Genomic DNA, 9,019 nt, shown 5'->3' with positions numbered 1-9,019 from the left:
CGGACTTCCCTAAAACATTTTGCAGTACCACATGCGGCACCACTCTTTCAGTGGATGAAATCACTCGCTCATCGTCAGTTCATTGTGGATACTGGGCACTAAGTGATCGTATCAGTTAGAACACTGGAGCTCAGTAGTGGCAGTGGCTTCAGAGTAACCTCTTCGGCCTCAAACATTGACAAAGCTTTTCCCCTAGCAGTCTTTAATAACGTGGTAGATTGCAATAAAAAGGGAGAAACAAAAGCCGTTTTTCCCGTCTTTGCAACACGTAACGTGCGCAGCTGCTTGGCTTCGCAGCAGCTGTGTAGTAATTCCATGGGCGCTTTGACAGCTCAATGAGAGAGGGAGCTTCACCGCACGGTGAGCGCAACCCGGCGGTGCTGGCGCACTGTAGCAGACAACGCGGCTGAGACCATGCCTATGGCTGCCAGTGCGCCTGCGCGTTAGTTACCCAGGACAATGCCTCCCAGGAGCCCATGAGCAACGCTGCGCGGAGCGCCAACGAGACATTAATTTGAGGGATCGCCAGTCATTTGTGCGCAGGCGTGAGTAAGAGTGGGCACGAGAGAGAAAATCTGGGGGCTTTTGCTCCTTGAATATATGACTCTGCCTAGGCACTACGGAGGAGATTTCTTAGCGCGTGTTGCATGCGTTTGTCGCCTAGACACGCTGGCATGGCGGACTGCGGTCGAGTTTGTTTATGCTCCGCCGTTGGCTGTTCGCGTAGTGAGGCAGTGGGCACGGACGCCCCATTTGGTGATCGTTGTGTCTTAAGGGTGCTGTAGCACACCCACAATTCCACCTCTTCACCTGTCGGAGAAGCATGTCCTCACTCGTGCTGTCTGCCAACTTCTGTGCGCTAAGAGAAAAATCTGTCAAACCTTGCGCATGTAGCACATATTTGACGGGATCATCTTCACCAGGGTGCCCTTGCTCCGGCAGCGGCATTCACATGCAATGGTCCTTTCCGGAATTCTATGTCATATTGATACGTTGATAAAAGGAGTGCCCAACGCTGTATCCCATCCTCGTCGCCACTGCTGTAGCGCAGGTAACAACAACAGACTAGGTGCAACGATGGAATGGTTTATTGAAGATAGCGTGGCTGCTCTTATTCTGTACGAATCAGCAAGTGCATGCGCACTTCGTGGTGCGATTGACGGGCTTGCATTGACACGATACGGCAAAGGGGCAAGTTTCTGACTGATGTTGTACAAGTCGCGGGTCGCTTTTTTCGTTGCGACGATAGATTCGATTTTTTACATGCACTGCTCCAGGAGGGCACATGCAACCGGCAAACAGAGTCCTCAGGAGAGCACCTGAGGTTATAGTAAAGCAGGCAGCGCAGGATCTCCAGGGCACCCAAGGGCTAGTGGGGCGATCAAAGCTGGAAGCAGGGCGGCACGTGGGTTGGGGCCGTGGAGGAACTCGAAGGAAGAGACAACGCATTGATTATGATACGGAAGGAGCACCAACAGCAGGTCTCGCGGCTTTGCAGCTATTCCTTCCTCATTTCTACATCACACTTATCTGCCTCTCAAGGCTGATTGATCACAATAATAACAAAAGCCCCTTCATAACGCAGTCGATGCGCTGCTATGACCATGCATGAAACATGAAAAGCAATGGAATAGGCACAGAATGTTTCAAAATCTTGGCTTTGCTCGCACCGCATTGAAAGAGTGTATGTGCAGCTATATTTCACACTAGAAACTTGCTTTGGACCAAAGCCAAATTAAGGTGATGGTTTTATTTTTCATGAGAGTGTATACCTGCTGCAAAAACAAGCTCGTGGCAAAAAAATAAAAGTGACAGAGACAGGGAAGTGACCGACGAATAGAGAAATGGCAAAACTGATGCGTTCAAGTAAATGTACCATTTCCAAATGAGCCAAATTGCCAATCAGGATGTCTGCAAAACAAACAACAGAAAAAGAGAGCCATCAGGTTTCAGTGCGCCCTTATTATCTGAATTCGTAAGTGCTGTTGAACACCAGTTGCTGCCTAGAGAGTGTGTTCAAATTTGTAGGTGTCCTGCAGCTACGCAGCACTGAGTCCGCTTTATCACATTTTCCGTGGCGTTTCTGGTTACTCACGCTGGAATTATATGGCAGAAATAAATTATTCTTGCTTTTAGCTCATCACACTTCTCGTCTCGTTCATGTAAACACACTCTTTCACATAACCCCAAAGAAAGAAATCAAGTGGAGGTCAAAGACCTGGCTTGCCAATTTACATGCCCGTACTTTCCAACCTATTGTGCATGAAATGTCGCATCCAGCGAATTTCATGCTCGGCTGCTGCTGAGTGCTGGCACCCCATCTTGCTGATACCACAGGAGTGGAAGACTTGACAGTGGGACTTCACTGAGAAACTCATCCACTACTCCTTCAAAGATTTCATCCACGTAATGCTGCCCAGTCAGTCTGTGATTGAAGATGGGACTGATTACAGCACCGACGTAAATTTCGAACCACACATTGAACGACCATTGGTACTGGTGCCAAGTGCGCATTAATCAGTGTGGATTGGAGTCACTCCAATAGCGTGCATTACACAAATTTACCTGACGTTTCTGCAAAGATTGGCTTGATCTGTGCATAAAATGATGACTTGGAAATTGGTACCTGGGCGGCCATGTCCTGCATGCTAGTATATAAAGGTTTGAGGCCATAAATGCTAGAACATCTGTGTGTAGGCTAGGACTCAAAGATAGAGCCTTCTGCCGCTGTTTCTGGAAGCTGCCGGTCTCAGGTTTTCATAATTCCTGATGATAGTCAATGCGTTTGGTATACCGCCACACTTCCATGACTGATATATATTTGCAGCTTTCCTCTTGTTGCCATTTGCAGCTCCCAAGGGAAGGATCATGTTTTCCTTCTGCTCATTAGAGAAAGACATCGCAACTGGGACAGAACAAAACGCACCTTTAAATCTTTGCAATCACGTTATCAATTTGCTTTTCTGGTAATAGGTTTCATGGCAAAAAAAAAAAAAAAAGAAACCCATCCGTGCACTTTGTCTATGCTAAGGCAACAACTATCACAGTGTGTTTCCAACTAACACCAACTGCGACATGCTATTTCGGCCAGGACGCAGCAGATAAGGCACTAGCTCAATCACAATGTTTTTCTTTATTTCCTTTATTTCTTTCTGGCTAACTCAGAGGGAGCCTGTTCGAGGGCGCTGCTTTATGACGCGGGTGGGAGCACAGTAACATGGTATTTTTCATATTTCGTGGGGTTTATTTATCAGTTGGAGAAAATTAGTATGCCATTAGTATGCAATTAGTATGTCGCTAAAAATACTGCAGTTAGACTTCCCTTGGCTGTGCCTACATATGCCTCACTGACACTTTTATAATCAGGATAGTACTTCTCGTGTTGGATAATTATTTACAGTTACCTAAATAAAATAAATAAAGTGAAATTAACAATTAAAAGCCGTGGCATGTTCAAGTCAACAATGGATCAGTGAGCCATTAGTCCCAATAAAATTTTAGGTGAAAAGGTGTAAGCAAGTAAAAAGAAACTTCAAGTGATGTGGGTGACAAAACTCTGGTAATGACACCTTAGCTGGGGCAGGGGGGCAGAGCCCTCCCCCCCCCCCCCATAGTAGCAGTCGGCTACTATGGAAGGTATCGCCAAACAAATAAGCTAAATGTGCCCCTTTGCGCAGCTGAGAAGCGTTATCATGCACACCACAAAGTGATCACGTAAATGACCCATTGTCCTACAAAGGTTTAATAAGATTGCAAATTGAGCAAGTCGGCACCGATACATCTTTCACATCATCACATTTAGACATGGACACGCAAACAGCACATGCCCTGTGTTCTATCGCCTGTCCACGTCCCCACATTCAGAAACGTGCCACATTTGAATTGTTCAAGTGGACGCCTGACGTGAACGTACCCAAGGAAATGCATAGAGCATCTTGAACACATTCACGCCAGAGGTTATATTAACCCAAGCAAGCATGCATTGGCTTCAAGTTTGTGATGGACGTTTACACCACCAATGCCAGCAGGAATCTTTCATGTGAATTAGACTTTGGTCTGAAATTTTTCTTATAAGCGGAATTTGTAATGCGCTGACCAGGTAGCGCTCTATAGGATGCAGTGATAGTGGCGGTAGGAGCGAATGAAATGTGGCGAGGCATGGTGTGAGGCAAGTTACCCTTTCCGGAACAGAGGTTCCCTCTTTTCGTCGACCAGCACTTGCAAGCGGCATTCCCTTATCGGAGTAGAGGGCCCAAGAGATATTTGCGTAATGACCCCCGAATTACCTTTTTATTGTGTGGCGTATTCCTGGTGGCACAGTGTATTTCCTAGTAATTCCTAAGCTCGTGTTGCTGCTGGCTATCTGTGCACTGCTAGCGCAGTGTGCAACTAGTAGGGTGTTGTTCAGCGGGATCCAGCACAGGCAGGTCGAGGCGGAGAGTACTGGCGGAGCAATCGATGAGAGCAGAATGTGCGGAGAGGAAGTCTAGGCCGAGGATGATGTCATGGGGACAGTGAGCGATGACTGTGAATAGCACGGTAGTGGAGCGATCGGCGAAGGAGACGCGGGCGGCACACATACCAATTACAGGGGCTGTTCCGCCATCGGCGACACGGACAACAGGCGTCGTGGCGGGCGTGATTATTTTCCTCAGCCGGTTACGAAGGTCAGCGCTCATTACCGACAAATGCGCCCCAGTGTCTATGAGAGCAGATACAGGAACACCGTCGACTTGCACGTCAAGAAGGTTCAGATGAGTGGGCAACGTCAGGAGAGTATTTGGCGGCGTAGGGAGCAATGCAACGTCACCTCGAGGCGCTGCATCGTCTAGTTTTCCGGCTGGGAGCGGCGTCCGAAGGGAGTCGGCGAATAGGAGCGACGGGGCTGGGGGGAGCGAGATTGTTGTCGTTGGGGCGAAGGCGAACGAGAATAGGGGCAGTTCGGCGCAGGAGAATCGGTGGCGGCATTATCTGAGTGGGCAGCATAGGGACGAGAAAGGCCACCTGGGGGGCGAGAGTAGGCAGTATATGCAGACTGGTTCAGGGAACTCCAGCGACTGCGACAGTGCCGAGAAATGTGCCCAATTCGATGGCAGTGAAAACAAATTGGCTTGTCGTCTGCAGTGCGCCATTCAGAGGGGTTGCGGAAACGTGGTGGGTAAGAAGGTGCGGGACGGGGTGGAATCGAAGAAGCCGGGTGGGTATCAGGGCGATGGGCCGAGCAGATGGTGTGAATACCCATGTTGGCGAACTCTTGGCAGACAACTGCCTGGATCAGGGAAACAGTGACTGCAAGTGCATTGGAGGGGCTGGAGTCGAACGCAGCCGGATAGGCGGCCTCGATCTCACGCCGGACAATCCTGGTAACATCGCCAGTGTTGTTGGGACGAGGAGCGTCGGCACAGGAAGATGTCGCTGGGGTGTTGGGCAGACGGGCAAACTGTTGGTCGATACGTCGGCTTTTAGCGAGTTCCAGGCGGCGGCACTCTTTTATAACTGCATCCACCGTCGCCACGTTGTTAAATACGAGCAAGTTGAAGGCGTCATCGGCAATGCCTTTGAGGATGTGGGAGACCTTGTCGGACTCAGTCATATGTGCGTCAACTTTGCGGCATAGAGCCAAGACGTCTTGAATGGACGTGCCGTAGGGGTCTGTTGACATCTGCACGTGGCTGGATAACGCCTTCTTTGTCGCAAGTTGGTGACCGTAGGGGTTGCCGAACAAGTCTCGGAGCTTTTGTTTAAGCATATTCCAACTGGTGAGCTCATCTTCGTGTGTCCGAAACCAAACTCGAGATGTTATACCGAGGTAAAAGACTACGTTGGCGAGCATGATAGTAGAGTCCCACCGGTTATTGCGGCTGACGTCTTCGTACAGGCTGATCCAGTCCTCGACGTCTTCCCCATCTTTTGCCGAGAATACGCCACGATCACGGGGAGCGGATAGGGTGACGTAGGTCGTCGAAGTGGCAGCAGGTGTCGGAGCCGGCGGAGTCGGGTTGTCGTCGCCGGGAGCCATGAAGGAAGGCTCGACGTACCGTCCACTGCGAAGCTCCGTGACGCGGTACAGGGAACGTCCACCTCCACCAGATATGTTACGTAGGAAGGCACCGACGAAAAGCTATTTACAAGTATATTTACAAGACAATACGCTGCAGTTGGCCAAGAGGCAACAGCCCGCGCTAGCTTCCAATCGCCGTCGTCTTACTGCTCAGCTCTTCGTCATTGGAAATACTATCCCGTAGCAATATCGTGAAATAAAATTCGTCAGCAAATTTTTTCCTCCATTGTCAGCTAGAAGCAGCTTGCACTCACTTTTTGTAAGTCAATTTTTCCTATGCAATGTGCATAACAGACAAAGCATCTCAAGTGCTGGCTTGAACGAGGGAACATCTTAAGAGCGTTTCATTCTCTTTCAGGTATGCATCCATGATCTGATGGTTAGCGCATCAGGCTTCTATGCTAGGAGACCCAGGTTTCAGACTGACCACTGGACATTTATATATATATATATATATATATATATATATAACACACACATCAGGTGCAGACCTAGTGTATGAAGTTGGCTACAAAAAGCCAGAAACACACGAACTGCAAAGTGGGGATATAGAGCCAAAGAAAACTATTGCTTTAAAAAGTGAGAGCCTTCGGCATCATTTATTTTCTTTCTTTCTTTTTTTTGTATATACTGCCTCGTACACGGTTGCAGGTCATGTCAAATAAGCTGCGGGGAGGCACTGCATGAGAGGTTGCAAGATAATTGCAAGACATGATGCTAAACAGTGAAAGCACTGTCAGCGCTCACCAATTAAACAAGTTTTCTATGTAAGACTTTACTGCAAATCCATCTGTTTTCATTGGCTTATATGCTTGGCGACATGTTCAATGCTATGCTACCACTGCACTGAGTGCCACGTGACTTGTGGCATGGTACAGAGGGAAACCATTACAATGCTTAGCATGTGATAAGAAAGTTCAACAATGTGCTTTCTGGCACATCTTCAGAGTCAATGTCACACTGTGGAGGCGAAAAGCGGAGGCTCGAAGATGCAATCAATCCCACAAAAGATCAAACACTCACGGGGAAAAACAAGGTGCTCAACAGTGCAAAAGTCACTTTATTGTGTGGAAGCATAAAAGGTTTAAGCAATTCGTGACTGTAAGCAAATCAGTTTTGTTCAGTTTTGCAGAAATTTCATCAGTGAGTCATCCATAAGTAGAACTAGAGTATACTAGAATAGGACTAATAGTACAGAGCTACAAAGGAAACCACATGGATGTCAACACGTGACAGCGGTAGAAAAACAGCTTCTTTTTCACACGTAGCTCGTGTCACTAAGTTTGCTTTCGTAACAATGTAATGGTGCTCTTTCAATTGTATTGCAGGTCCACATTGTGGACGGTGCAAATTTATTAATTTTATTTATTTACAGATACTGCCAGCCCTTACACAGGGCTATAGCAGGAGGGGGATACGAACATTTGCAAATCAAATATTTTGTACATGGAAAATGTCCAGTCATAGTCACGCTTGTGGTGTTTGGTGTGATTACCCTGACCTTTAGGTTGCACGAGCCTGAAGGACGCTATGTGCCTGGCTTGGAAGTCGTTGAACACGACACCGCTAGTCCTGGCAACAAGACTGCCAATGCCTCTGCAAGAATCCACCGCAAGGCCCAGCAGCCTGCAGAGACTGGCCATAGTGATGCTTTGAGCAAGACTGAAAATGCCAGCCGCATGAGAGAGGAGATAAGCGGCCCCACCGCAGATGCACAGTTGTATATCAAAGCCACTAGAGACAGGGCTTTGGAAGTCCATACTGGTTCTCAGCAGGGTCCAAGACGACAAGAAAACAGGACCTGTGAAGCAGTTTGCTTCGACCTGATGGCAAGATGCAGCAAGCTGTAACAAAGAGTGTAAAAGTCCCGAAGTTCTAAAGGCCTGACAGCAATGGAAGGGGGACAGAAACTGCCAAGAATCCAAGGAGCCTCGTCTGGTTGAAGAGGACAGCTTGGATCAAGACCCAAGATCTACAGTTGCTCCTGAATGGTTGACACGATGTGACAACATCCATTGCACTGTCAAAAATGACCAGTGTGCAGATGTATGAGCTTAGTGCCATTGCTGCACCACAAAAACAATATATTTTTACAATGTAATATATTTTGGTTTAGCATGTTTTTCTTTAATACTGCTGAACCTAAGCATACATAGAGATGTGCTTGTAACTCAATTTCATATTTGTTATCACTTCAACCAGGTGTGCATATACGAACACAGCAAAATTCTCAGCAATCGTTTTTTGCATTTGCATGCACCATAGTGACACCATTGTTGAACCTTTGAATGCATGAATTTTTCTCACTCCTAAATCTGACTGCTTTCTCATTATCATGGACTCCCTGCCTGGTAACCAACCATTCGGAAGTGTCAGAAGTACTTAGTAGACCCACTGCTACACTGTCTGGCCAAAATATCCTTGCAGGAGCAGGCAGGAGTGACAAGCATGTTTGAATTAAGGATCACATATAATGTGGCCACAAAATATTTTTTGTACATCTACACAATCTGTATACATACAGCAAGAACAGCACAAGCTACTCCAAAAGAGTGAAAACTTGGGCTGGTTGGCCCATGTTATATAACTGTAGTATAGGGTAACAGCATACGGGACAGGACAAAGAAAAGGAATGTAACAGCAAAGATTCCTTTCATTCATCCTGTACGATGCACTGTTACTCTGTTTAGCTGTAAGCTGCTTACAGCTCTGCTTATATAACACATCAACCCACATTAAGCAAGCAGTGCATTATAAAACACATCATATGCAGACCAGTATTGCACTACATTTACCCAGCTGTCACATACCTTAGTGGGCTCTTTTCCTCACGCTTGCAAGTCTCAGTAACCAGCTTCTTAGTGCCATTGCAACAGGGTTCGTATAGCACGTCTGACTTAAAATTCAAGAACAATCCAGGATTTCGAGGATGCCAAAGGCCAAAATGAAAGAAGGGGG

The sequence above is a fragment of the Dermacentor variabilis genome, chromosome 5, assembly GCF_050947875.1.
Source record: "Dermacentor variabilis isolate Ectoservices chromosome 5, ASM5094787v1, whole genome shotgun sequence".
Classification (NCBI taxonomy): Eukaryota; Metazoa; Arthropoda; class Arachnida; order Ixodida; family Ixodidae; genus Dermacentor; species Dermacentor variabilis.
The sequence above is the reverse complement of the archived record's forward strand: the minus strand, read 5'-3'. Positions refer to the sequence as shown.